This window comes from Oreochromis aureus, linkage group 13 (assembly GCF_013358895.1).
Source record: "Oreochromis aureus strain Israel breed Guangdong linkage group 13, ZZ_aureus, whole genome shotgun sequence".
Taxonomy (NCBI): domain Eukaryota; kingdom Metazoa; phylum Chordata; class Actinopteri; order Cichliformes; family Cichlidae; genus Oreochromis; species Oreochromis aureus.
The window spans coordinates 7,234,612-7,251,944 of record NC_052954.1 but is presented as its reverse complement, the minus strand read 5'-3'; the positions used below and the strand labels follow the sequence as shown (position 1 = coordinate 7,251,944).

Here is a 17,333-nt window from a genome sequence, read left to right as displayed (position 1 = left end):
TCAATATCGATGCAATTCATGTTGCTACCAGGGCGGTAGTACCCAACCCGGCATGGGCACTGGTAAGCCCCATCGGTGTTATTGCACTCTTCATTCACACCACAGGGATTGTTCAATTCCTTGCACTCATTTATATCCTGGCAAAGAGTACGGTTAATCAAGACGTAGCCAGGCTGACACAGGCATGAAAAGGAACCCTGATTGTTGACACATGTAGCTTTGTTTCTGCAACCTCCGTTATCCACCACACACTCATTTATATCCCTGCACTGCTTTATCCCATCTCCAGAATAACCCACCTGACAAGTACAGTTGTAGGAGCCTGGAAGGTTAATGCAAAGAGCACTGGTGTGGCACTGCTTAGCCTGCGAGCATTCATCCACATCCTCACAGGTAAAACCGTTCCCCCTGTATCCCTCCATGCACTGACATGAGAAGGACCCAGGTGAATTGGTGCAGGTTGCGTAGGGGCTGCAGCGGCCGGGCACGCACTCATCCACGTCAATGCACTGGGAGTTATTGAAGATAAAGCCGCGGCCACAGTCACAGTAGTACGAGCCACCGGTGTTCACACAGGTAGTGGTAGAAGGACAGATGTTAGCTCTTTCACACTCATTTATGTCGTTACACTGTCTTCCGTTTCCAACAAAACCAGCTGGACAAGAGCACTCATAACTGCCCATCCTGTTGATGCACACCGCCCTGGGGTCACATTCATTGTTTCCATTGCATTCGTTTATGTCTACACACGTCAGCCCATTCCCAGCAAAGCCACTTTTGCAAGTACACATGTATGACCCTATGCTGTTTTCACAATCTGCAAAACGGCTGCAGGTGTTGGCGGCACATTCATCGATGTCCACACAATTCTTTCCATTATTTTCAAAGCCAGTGCTGCATACGCAACTGTAGGATCCAGGGAGATTTGTACAACCTCTGTAGCCAACTCCAGAAAGACACACGTTTGGAGTCTCTGAGCATTCATCTATATCGAGACACAGGTACTTTCCGTTGCCCTTATAGCCAGGATTACAGGTACAGACGTGAGACCCTGGGGTGTTGGTGCAGGTGGCGTTCCAATGGCAAATATTCGGTGTTGTGCATTCATTAATATCAGTACACTGAAAGCCGTTACCACTGAAGCCACTTTTACACTGGCACTTTCGTCCACCCTCAAAATTACTACAGAGAGCATATTCATGGCAACCCCCATTGTTTCTTTGACACTCATCTATGTCCTGGCAGTTTGTACCATCTCCAGTGTATCCACTGCGGCAGACACAGTTATAGCTGCCTAAGGTATTGGTGCAGTCTGCCTGTTTGTGGCACTTGTTCAGGCCACTGCCACATTCGTCAATATCGCTGCACGTCAGACCATCGCCCTGGTAACCCATTCTACACGCACAGGTAAAGGTGTTACTGATCCTTATACAGTCAGCGTTGGGGTTACATTTGCTGCCCGCTTCCTCACAGTCCTTCAGATCAGCTGAAAAGAACATAAAGACAAGAAATGAGCTTGAAAGAAGATGAACCTGATCATGTGTCACCTGAAAGTATTACGCAGAAGTCTGATACCTGCACTGCAGTAATCCAGCACTGCAAATAGACTGAACAGCCACAGAAGTGAAAACCTGTGAAGGCAAAGAAAAGAAAATTATAGGAACTGCCCATAACTATTTACAGTAGCATATGCAACAATATACTTTTTCTAGAAACATTGTAGGCATTCTGTACTCTTCTTGGACAATGGATAAACAAGAAAAGAGTTCATACAAAGGTATACAAAGGTAAGGAGAGAGGAATTTCATCCAACTTAGACTTTTTATAGCTCTCTAAGTACAGATAAACACCCATGTTATACCCAAGTGGCCTCAGTTTCTACCTTATGTAGAGTGAGATGAAATGTCATCCAGGTTTGTTTGTCAAGCTTTGGTGTGTAACTAGGCTTTTGTAACCAGAGAGTATGTGTTACCTTTTTCACTCTACTTACAGGCCTACTTTCATCACTCATCATTGTTATGGTCGATTTAACACAAATAAACCTACAGGGTTATCTTGACTCACCATCTAAGTAGGACTGTCGTTTACAATAAGAAAAAACATGTTTCTGTTGAGTTCCTAAAAATATACTATGGCTACATCATACCATAAAATTAGATGTCCTAGAGTGTCAAAGTAATCGTATCACTTTCTAAGACATAGCATGCCTAAATATTCCAACCTGGTTTTACCATAAATGAAGACATTGAGTTTTATATTTAAAGCAAATGTTTTCTTCCACCTAAAAAATAAACGCCCCAAACCTGATTAAGGGTCTTTGTGTGATTAATTTGTCTTTTGTCAGAAAATGAGAAATAGATTTTGTGGACTTGTAAGATCTGGCAGTTATTTGGCTTCTGAAAAAATGTCATGTGCTGCACAAACTGGGTGATGGTATTAAAGATTCAAAAGCAAAAATCATTTCTGTTGATGACGTTATAATTTTTGGCATTATGATGACAAAATTTTCAGTTTTTTGTCGACTTCAGAGAAGTAATAACAAATTAAGGTAATTATAATGCTCTGCTCTGATAATCCAGATTTACAAAACGAAAAAAGTGAAGCACTTTTATTATTTATTCATTTGTTTTTTTGGTTTTGTTTTAGGTTCTGTTCATCCTCTTTGTGTTGTAAACTAAAAGAAACACAGTTCACCATTCCAGTGCCATATTTTCTACTTGCTTTGCATGATTAAAAGTTAAAAGTAATTACAGCTGACAGCTATAGGATTTTAATGGATTTTGGATACCAGTATTTGGGTATTTAAAAGTACTATATTCCAATATATGAGACAACTTTTTAAAATTTATTTGGACACACAAAATTAAAACTGGTTTTTATAACCTTTGTTATATGGGTTTTTTTAATCTACTCACTTGCACTTATCACCGATTGCTCGGATCAGCAGCTGGGTAGTTGTATTTGTGGAATTCCAAACACTGGTTTTCACAACGGAATATTGATTTTACATAGTCAAGTAAACGACTATGTAGTAGTCAAGTAAAGGAAGTCTGCTGTTTTTTGTTTTGTTGTAATGCATGTTACATGCATTACATAGTAAAATCAATATTCCCGTGTCTTTATGTCTTGAGCATTTGAAAATGCCATATTAACGTGAGTTGAGAGGACAACCTCATTACAGGCTAAATACCTGGAACTCTCCTTAAGTTGCATTAAACTGGGGGAGGCTGCTGGATGAGTTAAAATGTCTCCATTATTCAAAAAAAGGTGATCAAGACTGTGCAACCCATAGTTAAAAGGTGTTTTTCTCATCTCTTTACTTTAAAAACATTTTGTAACTTTGATAAATTGCAACACCGATAAAATGGCAAATAGCTAACACTAGCAGGCAATAATGTCAGCCGGTATTATTTGCTGATTGGTTGAGGTCTAAAAAACCTCCTTAATTAGCCTTGGTGCAGATCATATTTATTACTTCTAGGCTGGACTACTGTAATTCATTATTATCAGGAAGTCCTAAAAACTCCCTGAAAAGTCTTCAGTTAATCCAAAATGCTGCAGCAAGAGTCCTGACAGGGACTGGAAAGAGAGAGCATATTTCTCCTGTTTTGGCTTCCCTTCATTGGCTTCCTGTTAAATCCAGAATTGAATTCAAAATCCTGCTCCTCACATACAAGGTCTTAAATAATCAGGCCCCATCTTATCTTAATGACCTTGTAGTACCATATCACCCTATTAGAGCACTTCGCTCTCACACTGCAGGCTTACTTGTTGTTCCTAAAGTATTTAAAAGTAGAATGGGAGGGAGAGCCTTCAGTTTTCAGGCCCCTCTTCTATGGAACCTGTCATGGGCCTGGGTCTGTGACCCGGGGATCATGTGTTATTTTTGAGTTTAATGAATATTATGAGTTTTATTCGTTTTTCTTAATCATTTATGGTTGTGGTGTGATCTGCTCCTGGTTCCTTGTTTCCCTGTGTGTTGTTATGTCAGTTTTGCTGCCCCACCAGGCCTGGAGAGTCCCTGCCTTGGAGCCAGCCACACCAGTGATCATCACTCACCTGTTCCTGATCTGCCTAATCAAGGAGCTCTACTCGGCGCGGGATCGTTAATCTAGAAATACAGTTAGTGCTCAGCTCGTATAGTCGTATAGTCCAAATTCAGGAAACGCATCCTCCTGTGTCCGCATTTGTAGGCCGGTTACGTTACAGCGACACGACGAAGACTGTCCAAATTCGAAGACTCCAACAAATGCGGCCGACAAATGCGGCCTTTGTTTCCCCAGATTTGAAGGATGGCTCAGGTGTATACTTTGTGGCCCAACCTATCCCAGAATTCATAGCGCAGCCCTGCTCAGTTTCCAACAATGGCGGCAGCTAGTTAGTTTTAATATTGCTCTTATTATTCTTTCTGGGTCACAAAATAAATGTTTAACATATTTTCAGGCGAGAATGTAGCTGTGTAAACTTCAAATATCTCCTGAGTTTTCAAAAGCGCTCCGACGTTTTAGGAGACATCTGTTACCCACCAGCTCGATAGCTAGCCGGGATTCAAGGCTCACTAGAGCCCGGCAAATCGTTTTCAAACCCACCGCCGTCTGTCGCTACTCAGGTTAAACATGATATATAAGTCACTTAGGCTGCGTTCACACTGCAGGCGAAAGCGCATCAAATCCGACTTTTTTGACCCTATGCGACCCATGTCCGATCATGGTATGACAGTGTGAACAGCACAAATCCGATATTTTCAAATCCGATCTGGGTCACTTTCGTATGTGGTACTGATTCCGTTACATATCTGATGTTTTAGAAAGCGACTGCTGTTTGAACGGTCATGTCGCACTAAATCCGTCTTTTACGTCACTGACACAAGACAGACGCCAATTGTCAGCGCCCAAGAAGACATCGTGAACGCTTCCTGGCCATCCAGTGTAGATGTTAGTGAAACTGTTGGGAAGACAACGTTGGAGAAACGTGAACATTTTATTTGTACTGTATAATCTGCAGATTCTGACAGAAATCTGCAACTATCCTTTGAAGCACCGATCCTCTAAAACAGCAATAAGGATAATTATTAGGCCATATGTAAATAACAAAATAACTTTACAACTTAAAGCAAACTTGGGAAACGTAAAGTCCGAAACAAGTCTTTATATTAAGGGCCATCAGTCAAACAATACTGTTTGGTCTGGGTCTAAACAGAGCGCGTTGTGTGTGACGTCTTCTTTTGCGCATGCGGGCCGCTTTGAGCGTTCACACTAGAGCGCGTTTGCTGTCACATTTTATTTGTAGTGTGAACAAGCAGACAAAAAAATCGGATTTGATCAAAAAATCGGAATTGAGCATTAAGACCTGCAGTGTGAACGTAGCCTAAGATAACTTAAATATGTTATTGTTTGGCTTTTTTTAGTATTTTATTTGTTCCTGAGTAAATCGGTTTGGCAGAGATTAAAGTTATAGTTTTTACACAGCTGAATACACTTGCTCAGGTTTTCAGTATTTGAAACTTTGACCTTTTTAATATGAACACCTATCACGGGAAACACGAGTATTGGCTCCTTTTACATATATAACTATAGATGATAAATTAAACTCAGAGTTTCAACTGTGAGTTAGTTTTGAGGTGAGGGGTTCGGTTTGAAATCTTTTTGGCATAATGTCATGTAGTTTTCCAGCCACCAAACCATTTTTATGGGAAATGACTCAGAGTACAGTTGAGCTAAATTATGAGAATAATACCAACAATCCCCTGTTTCTTCTGCTCAAATTACCATCTAAATGTTAATACTGTCTCCAGGGCATGCAACACTATTGTCTGTGTCTCAGGAGAAGGTTCTGGATGGACAGTCAGTACTGAGGCTGACTCCAGTTACATCAATATGGGCACGCCTAGTGTAAATCATATTAATCTGCTTTGAGGGAGTCCTGCTTTAGCAAATGACAAATAAGAAGTCCATTGCCACGAATGCTCTTAGTCTTGCTAAAACTTTGTGTACTCTGATTTTTTAATTGGTCTGCTGTTCCTTACTCTAACTCTACACTTTCTGTGAGTGGAAAAGGTTGGACCATTTAAAAAAAGTACTAGTCTCATGTCAAGCTGTACTTGATTAGCTTAGCATAGCACAAAGACTCTAAACATGGAAACAGATATTCCCTGCACAGCCCAAAGTAAAAGAGACAGGCTTGTGAACATATATCTTCTTTGTTTAGCTGCAAAAAGAAAAAGGAAAAAAGATCAAAATAAGTGACAGCCTTCTCAGAAACAGTGCAACATATAAGCCTCTGTAAAAGCCAGAGGTGAAAAAATGCACACAGAAAGTAAAGATATTTAAGCTGAAGTGTAGGAAGTAAAAGTAAAATTACCTAAAGATAAATACTCAGGTAAAGCACATAGTTAAGTACAGTAATGTAGAATTTGTACTTCCCACCTCTATAAAAACCACATTGTATTTTTTAAACTTTATTTGCTCCCAGATTGTAAAAATTATGCAAAGTATATTTATGAATTTAATTCATGCTAAAAGCAGGTTTTGTAAAAGGTTTTAGAGCGACAGTTAACGTACATTTGCATTGGCCAAAGTATGTCACAAACTGACCCATGTAACAGTCCAGTGAAGCTTTCGTACTTTATTTATATTCAAGCTGACGTTAATTTTCAATAAAAAATATCAGTGCATTAGTGAAACGCAATAATGATTATTTTACATTACCTTTACACGTGAGGCTGGGTAACTCATGACAGTGCCTTGCCCCCAACAAAAGAATAAAATAAGAGCAGAATAAAGTAGATCCTTCCTCACCTCATATTTCTGAGTCCACTGGTCCTGTTTAAGTCTGAAATGGGGTAGAGAGTGTGGGCTTGCCACCTCCAGATCCCTCTCTTTCTCTGCTCTTTCCTCACAGGGTTGAACTTTATTTCTCGAGCAGCTTCTCTCGCTTTCTTCTCCTCCAACTCTACCTGGATTTCCCCACCCCTCTGGGTACAATAGCCCAACGCATCATACTGTCCACTGCCTTGACATCTTAAACCTCTGGGAAGGGGAACACCCATGTTGCCCTGATGTATCAGCTCATACACAATAAGTGGAACAGACCCCGAGGCCCTGGCTTGTCCTCCCTATTGCAGACAAAAGATGGCAAAATTATTTCCATTCACCTGTTCAGCACAGGTGAAAGAGATCTGAAGCCTTCTAGTGATATCTTAGAGGTTTGACTGTGTTACTTAGAAAAAATCCATTTAAATATTTTCTTATTTACACATTTTTGAATTCTGGATCCTGGAATTCTTATATCAAAAAAAGGAAAAGATGAGGAAAAGACAGTTGAGCTAGTCCCCGAATCAGAGTTTGCAAGCCTGGATTTTTTGCTATTACGCTCTTCTTCATCTTCATCTTCCTTTCTGGACCTTTTCGTGGATCTACCAGGCAGCGGTTCTTCTTCTGTTACCTGCTGATTGATGTCCTCATCAGCAATATTACCAACATGAGGACAGCCCTCGCTATCAGTGTCACAAGCAGAGATGAAGTCAGAGTCATCATCAGAAAACTCCTCGCTCCATCTGAATCTTTTGTTTGGTTCCACATCTTCTTCATCCATCTCTCTAGACCTCCTCCTGGATACAGCTGGCTGAGGATCCTCCTCTGGGATGTACTGGTGAACATCCACACAGTCTTCAAATGCCTCATCAGAATCATCACTTTCAATGCCAACAACAACAACAGCAACATTATGATCATTGTTGTCAACATTGGCATTATTGTCTCTCACATCAATATTGTGAATGTTTACATTGTTGTCATTGACATTGTCAAAGTCAATGTCAAAGTCATCATCATATCCTCCCTCCATTTTTATCTAACAGCTCATTCAGCCTCCAAAAAATGATATCATAGAGAGATAAAGATTGTTCAGTAAACCCCAGAGTCCAGCAATAGGTTCATAAGCTGGTTCCTGATCTCCACTTGGAAACATTTCTGGGTTAACCTGTCGGCCTGCAAGATCATTTTATCTTTTAATTAGCATTCATAAATATCTGCTGAAAATCTGTTTTTTTTATCAATTTCAAGAATGAGTACATGTGCTTACCATTACGGTTATTTTCTGATCCATCTCCTCTTCCATTCATTTTGACTACAAGGAACACAAAACCTCAACTCAGAATATTCAGCGAATTTTTGTGATAACTTTAGGCTACGTCCACACGTACACGGGTATTTTTGAAAATGGAAATTTTCCTTTTTCTTTTAAAAAATAAATAAATCCCGTCCACATGTGCAGCTTTGAAAAAATATCTCCGTCCACATGTAAATGCTAAAAACAAAGTCAAACGCTGTCAGGAACATGCCAAATCCTATCCGTGTAGAAATGCTGGCCAATCAGAAGTCTAGAAGCCTGGGAGGAAAACCTCACAAAACCTTACGTACTTCTGAAAAGTTTTTGTCTTTTTCTGGAAAAGCAGCTAATTTTGTGTTACTTTCAAGTGCCTTCATCATTTTAAATGTTAATAACTAAAGACAGCATTTTTGGCTGGTATAGACTCACAACTTTGGAATGGGCAAAATGCATATAGCATACATAATTGTAATTGTTTTAAATTACATTTATTCCAAACCGACTTCAGGATTTGGGTTGTGAGAACTTCTGTGTTGAATGTAGATGCTCACTCTGACGCCTGTCTTTCTAAATGGAGGCACAGTAACTGTGTGTATATATGTAAGTGTGTAAAAACTGCAGATACTAAGATTAACAGCAACAGTATTTTGTCGATATCCGCCATTGTAGAAACTGATCTCATGTAAACAATAGCGTGACGTCAAAAACGGCGCACACTTTTGACATTGCCTGAGTAAATCTCAGTTTTCCTCGTCTACTGCTAAACACAAAAACGTAGTTTTTAAAGATCTCACCTTTGAGTAACTAAATATGCTGTTTACGTGTGGACAAAAGGCCCAAATGCATAGACAAAGCTGCGTTTTCAAAAATAGCCGTGTACATGTGGACGTAGCCTCAGTTTCTCAAAAAATGCTCTCAGAAATGCTAATCGTTTGTTTGAGAACAAAACTTATGTGTTCTCTATTTTCCTAAATTAACAAGATAATTTCAGAAATAATCGTGTTAAAAAGAGCTTCTGTCACTAAGATATGAGTAAGAACATTTTCTAATTTATGTATACCGTAGTTTTCGGGTCATAAGCGGCCTACATTTTTCCCACACTGTGAACACTGCGGCTTATACTGACGTGCGGCTAATGCATATTTCTTTTCATGCGGCCAAAAACATTTTGCCTGGTAACAGTAGACCAATCAAAATTAAAGCTGCAAGCAGCGTTATGAGGGCCCTCGCACCCCCGGCGCGTCGAGCCATGCCCAACTCCTACAACCAGCGCGTCCGATCTGATGTCACATTGATGGAATTCGTGCATTTAACCACCAGCTAACATTTCATCTAATTCAACCATTATTATAGTCATCCCACTAGGTGGCGCTCTAACCATTACTGACAAATGGCATAACTAACATTTCCGAGCTCGAGTCTCATCACGCCTGCGACCTTTGGGAGAGATTGGACATTGTGTTTTTGAGTGATAGCAGATTACTGCTTTTTGGCGAGTGATTGAAACTCCACGTGCCGCCATTCAATTCAATTCAATTCAATTCAATTTTATTTATATAGCGCCAAATCACAACAAAAGTCGCCTCAAGGCGCTTTATATTGTACAGTAGATAGCACAATAATAAATACAGAGAAAACCCAACAATCATATGACCCCCCTATGAGCAAGCACTTTGGCGACAGTGGGAAGGAAAAACTCCCTTTAACAGGAAGAAACCTCCGGCAGAACCAGGCTCAGGGAGGGGCGGCCATCTGCTGCGACCGGTTGGGGTGAAAGAAGGAAAACAGGATGAAAGACATGCTGTGGAAGAGAGACAGAGATTAATAACAGATATGATTCGATGCAGAGAGGTCTATTAGCACATAGTGAGTGAGAAAGGTGACTGGAAGGAAAAACTCAATGCATCATGGGAATCCCCGGCAGCCTACGTCTATTGCAGCATAACTAAGGGAGGATTCAGGGTCACCTGGTCCAGCCCTAACTATATGCTTTAGCAAAAGGAAAGTTTTAAGCCTAATCTTGAAAGTAGAGATAGTGTCTGTCTCCCGAATCCAAACTGGAAGTTGGTTCCACAGAAGAGGGGCCTGAAAACTGAAGGCTCTGCCTCCCATTCTACTTTTAAATACTCTAGGAACAACAAGTAGGCCTGCAGTGCAAGAGCGAAGTGCTCTAATAGGGTGATATGGTACTACAAGGTCATTAAGATAAGATGGGGCCTGATTATTTAAGACCTTGTATGTGAGGAGCAGGATTTTGAATTCAATTCTGGATTTAACAGGAAGCCAATGAAGGAAGCTAAAACAGGAGAAATATGCTCTCTCTTTCTAGTCCCTGTCAGTACTCTTGCTGCAGCATTTTGGATTAGCTGAAGGCTTTTCAGCGAGTTTTAGGACATCCTGATAATAGTGAATTACAGTAGTCCAGCCTGGAAGTAATAAATGCATGAACTAGTTTTTCAGCATCACTCTGAGACAGGATATTTCTAATTTTAGAGATGTTGCATAAATGGAAGAAAGCAGTCTTACATATTTGTTTAATATGTGCGTTGAAGGACATGTCCTGGTCAAAAATGACTCAAGGTTTCTCACAGTGTTACTGGAGGCCAAGGTAATGCCATCCAGAGTAAGAATCTGCTTAGATACCATATTTCTAAGATTTTCAGGGCCGAGTACAATAACCTCAGTTTTATCTGAATTAAGAAGCAGAAAGTTAGCGGCCATCCAGGTCTTTATGTCTTTAAGACATTCCTGCAGTTTAACTAATTGGTGTGTGTTACCTGGCTTCATGGATAGATAGAGCTGTGTGTCATCTGCATAGCAGTGAAAATTTATGCTATGTCTTCTAATGATGTTGCCTAGGGAAGCATGTATAATGTAAATAGAATTGGTCCTAGCACTGAACCCTGTGGAACACCATAATTGACCTTAGTGTCTGAAGAGGGCTCTCCATTTACATGTACAAATTGGAGTCTATTAGATAGATATGATACAAACCACTGCAGTGCAGTACCTGTAATACCTACAGCATGTTCTAATCGCTCTAATAGGATATTATGGTCAACAGTATCGAATGCAGCACTGAGGTCTAGCAGGACAAGCACAGAGATGAGTCCACTGTCAGAGGCCATAAGAAGATCATTTGTAACCTTCACTAAAGCTGTTTCTGTGCTGTGCTGAGCTCTGAAACCTGACTGAAACGCTTCAAATAAGCCATTCCTCTGCAGATGATCAGTTAGCTGTTTGACAACTACTCTTTCAAGGATTTTTGATATGAAAGGAAGGTTGGAGATTGGCCTATAATTAGCTAAGACAGCTGGGTCTAGAGATGGCTTTTTGAGTAAAGGTTTAACTACAGCCACCTTGAAGGCCTGTGGTACATAGCCGATTATTAGAGATAGGTTGATCATATTTAAGATTGAAGCATTAATTAATGGCAGGACTTCTTTGAGCAGTTTTGTAGGAATGGGGTCTAAAAGACACGTTGATGGTTTGGAGGAATTAATTATGACCACCCCGTTTCTCTGAACGTAAAAAGCTTCGCAATTTAACATCACAAAGGTCTTTAGATTCCACACACTGGAGATTGGGTCAATATGATGAAATCCCTTGGAGGAGTTCGTCAAAGAACGGTGCCTGAAAAGAAGGGAAATTGTCGCCAAAATTACACATTAATTTCAAAATGGCTGACTTCCTGTTGGATTTGGGATATTGCTCCAAGAGACTTTTTTGTACATCTTGATATCTTCCATAAGCTTACCAGGTTTCAGATTTATAGATAAAACACAGAGCAGGGGCTGTTGTTTTGAAATTTTGTAGGGGGTGCTGTGGAGCCATGTTGGGCTATTCAATGAAAATGGTAAAATAACAAGAAAGCGCTCATCACATTGGAGGTATGCGCCAAATTTGAAGACTTTTCAAACTTTCCAAGCCTCTCAAAAGCCACTTCCATGGTCATGGTGAACAGCGTTGCCACCAGGGTGCGCCGTTCAGTTTAAAGTCATAATTTTCACACTGAAGCATCATGAGCGACTGATGGTGATGTTCACCACTTTTGAAGTGGCCACGATGAACCTGTGAAAATCAGTGCAGCAAAATATAAGACATGACATTTCCTGTTCCCAGTAGGTGGCGCTCTACGTATTCCTGACAATGGGCACATCAAACTGTTCAGGGCGGGTCTGACATCATGCCTGTAAAGTCTGGTACTGATCAGTTTGGATTTCATTGAGTTATACTAATTTGTTTCTTCATGGTGAGACATCAATGTTCGCCATGCTGCTGGGTCACACCCTTCCGCGAAAACTCACACTTTTCACTGTAACCCAAGACCAACTCCTTTAGGCTTTCCTGGAGAAATTTGAGGCTGCAGATGTCACCCATCACTATACTGTACTCCAAATTGTAAAACATGACATTTCCTGTTCCCACTAGGTGGCGCTCTCCCTGGTGTCAAATATGGCAGTTGAAATATGTTCAGGGGTGGAACCTTATCATATGTGTGCTCTTTGGTCCACGTCGGACCATGTATGACAGAATGAGAGGAAATAAGATTTTCATGGCGAGTCATCGAAATTCGCCGTGGCACCGCCGCTTCACCGTATTGCGAAAACTCAAAAGCTCCGCAATTTAACATGGCCCAGGTGTGTAGTTGACACTGACCAAAGATGAAGCTTATACGACCAAATCCCAAGGAGGAGTTCGAAAAAGTTCGAGGCATGGAAATGGCAAAATTAGAGCCAAAATGTCACCTTCACCTCTAAATGGCGGACTTCCTGTTGGGTTTGTGACAATGGTCCCACTGACTTTTTTGTTCATCTTGGCATGATACACATGTGTGCCAATTTTCATACATGTTACTCAAACGATGTGGTCGTACGGCTGCATTTAACAAGGCATAGGTGGCGCTACAGAGCCATTTCCCAGTGCTCATATGTAAAACCATTAAAATACAAAATTTTTCGCCAGACCTGGCATGTGTGCAAAATTTCAAGAGTTTTTGAGCATGTTAAAGCCTTCAAAAAGGCCCTTGTTTTGCCTGAATAATAATAAGAAGAAACGGAGCAGATACAATAGGGCCTTCGCACTCTCAGTGCGAGGGCCCTAATGATAAGTAGTACATATAGATATTAACAACCGATAAAAAATATAGACAGGAATATCGTTGCTACATGTTTACTGAACCTTCTTTTAGTCACATGTTCATAACATCAGTGTCCGTTCCTGCCTCCTACAGGACACACTCTTCTTCCACTTTCTTACAGAACATTCATGTAACACAAAACCAATATATTAATATAAACAAATAATTTCTTACGATACCACATCTCCTCCCCCCTTAAGTCAACAAGTCCCTTGACTAATAAAATAACTGCTTATCTAAAGAATGCTTAACAAGCAATAAACATAATTAGGGTACCCATACAACTGTACATATGTTTCAATGTTTGTTTCTTTTTCATACTAATTGGGAAGTAACATCCTTCCTGTGAGATCAGTGCGCATTGTTGCTGTATTCCTGGAAGATCTCACACTATCTCACAAAGTCCTTTAAAATCTCTGGTGGACGTCTTTCTCTTTCTGAGAACGTTGCAACCCTGGTGCCACTGGGGAGTCTCCTGGAGCCGGAGTCTCCGGAGCATATGGCAACTTTTGGATCTCCGATGATGGGGTTTGTGACGATGTTTCCAACTCTGATGGCAAGCAGCACTCAGGAACTGTTTCTGTGTCATGAAATGGCTCCACCTCCCTGTCCGATGCCCTGGGAACAGTGTCTGCTACTCTTGCTCTCACCTGATCCACATGTCGCTTCCCAGTTTATCCAACGGTTACAATGTAAGACACTGGACCCGATCTTCTCACAATGACTTCTTGAATCCACTTCGGACCATAGGAGTAGTTTCTGATGAACACCTTGTCTCCTGGTGTGAAACTTCTCAGTATTTTCATGTTGTCATGAGTTTCTTTCTGTTTCCATTGCTTGTGCTGCACTTTTGTTTTCACATCAGGCATGAGCAAGCCCAAAACATGGTCAATGCCATTCTGCTTCATGAATGACTCAAACTCAGCACTTGTGAAACATGTTCCGTTGTCTGAAACTAACATTTTAGGTGGTCCAAACACACTGAAACTCTGTCGCAGTTTCTCTATAGTCACCTGTGATGTAGAGGATTTCACAGGGTAAATGTCCATCCACCTGGAAGGAGCATCCACTATGATTAGAAATATCTCCCCGAGGAAAGGCCCTGCATAGTCCACATGGATCCTGGACTATGGTGACTCCGGCCATTTGCAAGGGTGTAATGGTGCCGTAGGTGGTGACTTGTGGTGTTTCTGACACTCCTCACATGCCTGCACTTCCATTTCAACGTTCTCATCCATCCCTGGCCACCATACATAAGACCATGCCAAGCCTTCATCTTCGACATGCCTGTATGAGTCTGGTGCAGGAGTTTCAATATTTTGTCTCTGCCTTTGGTGGGAATAATTACTTGGGCTCAGCAGAGCACGCAACCATCCCTCACACTCAGTTCCAGCTTTCTCTGTCGATATGGCTTGAAACAGGCCCCGGTCTGAACAGGCCAGCCTTTTAAGGTGTACTCACGAACTCGGGACAACAAGACATCCTTAGCTGTCCAACGTTTGCTCTGTGCAGTGTCAACTAATGTGTCATCCAGTAGATTCATCATCAAAACCTGCTCGGCCATCTCTTCAGGCGCTGAGTCCGGTACAGCGGTACCTTATCTCTATGAAAGTCATAGAGAGGTGTTCTTTAGTTGTTCCCAGTTTAGGTTTGGTTTTTCCCTCGTTTTTGTTGTGTACACCGTCTGCAATAAAGCTCACTCGCATCACAGCCAGTGCCAGCGTTTTGGGTCCTCATTCTTACTGCACCACACGACTGCTGCCGCGGGGTGATAGCAGGTATTTTTTCAGCCCTAATTGAATTGTCTGCACTTGAATTTGCAGCAAAGGTCAGTTCATAACATAGTGACAGTGTTTTGAAACGTGCCAGTCAGTTCTAGCACCAGTCACATGGTGGCGCCATCAATTAAACATCCTGTTCACAGAATGACACAGTAATAAATCCTTGGATGATAAAACAGCCACAGGTACTGCGCAGGCTCATTAACTCTGTCCACTGTTGAGAAAACTGGGACAGTTTTATGGCCTTTCACTAAGATTTAAGTGTCTGATCCCTTTTGACTGCACAATTGGTTACCCTGGTTACATGTAGTAGTGATAGACTGCACCGCTATCAGTGTCTGTATGTGTAATAAGCTCAGCGTCTATTATGCATCGTCTAGGCAGGCGCTTTTTTTTTCTTAAAGAAATCTTTCACTTCTTGTAATTTTTTGTAATGTAATGTTTTTCCATTGCAAATATTAATCACGGTTAAATTAAGGGGGCTGGCAGTTAAAACTAAGCTAAGCTGTGATGTCATCAAGTACAGCTCAGTTCCTATTGTAGAACGATACGGACTTGGTTCCTCATCTCACCTGTGAGTGCACGTGCTTTAGTTCCTGTCCAAAACAGCCTGTGCAGAGAAAAGGAGCCTTGTTGGGTGCGTGGACAGAATTTTTCATTTGGTCTTTGACTCTGCAGGAGACGGATGCATAGGAAGCGGACAGACGAAAACTTTTTTCTTCACGTTTGATTATGACAACGTGGATATTTTCTGTTCTGGCCGCTCTCGCAGTAGCAGCCTCGGCTCAGAGCTGTAAGAAGTTTAAATTTGATACAAATTTTATTCTGCTGAAAAGAAATGCACATTTAATGAAAATTTTCACCAAAAAAAAAAAACACATTTCAAATTTAAGACATAGATATATTATGATTATATGTGAGTTTTGCTTTTTATTTGACCAAATATTGTAATTAGCCGCCAGAGGTGGACCAAAAAGCTGTTTTTAATGTTATGCTAGCTAGTTTTGTTGGTGGGTGGCGGTTTAGAAGGTTTGTACCGCTCTGTTGGGACTCGCAGCCGAAAGATTCATCCTTATATAATACTGCAACTTTTTTTTGTTAAATTTAAACATCTTTAAGTCACAGTATAGTAATGTGGTTACATATACAGACGCTAGAATGATTATTGTCGATGTGAATAAGGTGAAAGGAGATCGCACATATGACCTGTCCACAATGGCCTACTACATGGAGAAAGACGTATGTAGAACCTTTTTTGTTGTGCGCGCGTTTTGTATAATGGACCCATTGCCTAACTTCATCATTTCACGTGACTTTCTGCAGATGAAGGTGCTGCCACTGTTTACTGACCAGAGCAGAAACTTTACTGCTTCTGTGGATGGGCAGAACCTGGAGATGGAGAAGATCATCATTTACTACGTGGATGAGGAGCCCCCGACTGTTCATGCATCTCGTCCTCCTTGTCCATTTTTTTTTTTACATTTTTAAAAGAAATTTTAAAAACGCTTTTTTAAAGTAATCCCTTACCATCTAAATGTTAATACTGTCTCCAGGGCATGCAACACTATTGTCTGTGTCTCAGGAGAAGGTTCTGGATGGACAGTCAGTTACATCAATAGGGGCACACCTGGTGTAAATCATATTAATCGTCTTTGAGGGAGAACAGCTTTAGCAAATGATAAATAAGAAGTCCATTGCCATGAACGCTCTTGCTAAAACTTTATGGAGTTTGATTTTTTTTATTGATGTGTTTCTATATTATATCTTGATTTTTCAGCCACAAAAAAGGAAAAAAGATCAGAAAATCAGCACAGCCTTCCAAGAAACAGTGCAACATATAAGCCTCTGTAAAAAGCCAGAGCCAAAAAAAGATATTTATGTTGAAGCGTTGGATGGTAAAGTAACATTTCAGAAAAATAAGTACTCAAATAAAGCAACTGTAACATAACTGAAATCCTAGTTAAGCGCAGTAATGTAGAATTTGTAACTGTAGCCTTAGCTGGTTTGTATTACTAGTGTGCCGATTACAAGAAGCTTGACTTTATCATATTAAAATATTTTGATTTTTATCATCTTTATAAACATTCTGCAGGGATTAGCAGCCAGAAATTCACAACACAGACCATTGATTAAACTCAGTGTTGAAATAAAAAACATCTGGACTTCACACTTATTTGCACCTTTTTTTAAATAGTAAGAAACCTTTAGTATCTTAAGGTATCTCTATAGAATCTACTAAACTTGTCACGGTTTGACATGGCAGACCGTGGGGATATGGGGAATGGAGGACCCAGGCGCGGTGC

The 17,333-nt window shown here is 40.8% G+C and overlaps 1 long non-coding RNA gene across 1 annotated transcript; it reads right to left on the bottom strand.

Annotated features, from left to right (window-relative positions):
- Positions 1-1,429: 1,429 nt before the first annotated feature.
- On the bottom strand, positions 1,430-6,907 carry LOC120443303. The gene is made up of 3 exons (XR_005615330.1): positions 6,798-6,907; positions 1,576-1,631; positions 1,430-1,486 (listed from the first exon to the last, which is right to left on the bottom strand). It is a non-coding gene; the product is annotated as an uncharacterized LOC120443303 (long non-coding RNA).
- Positions 6,908-17,333: the final 10,426 nt, after the last annotated feature.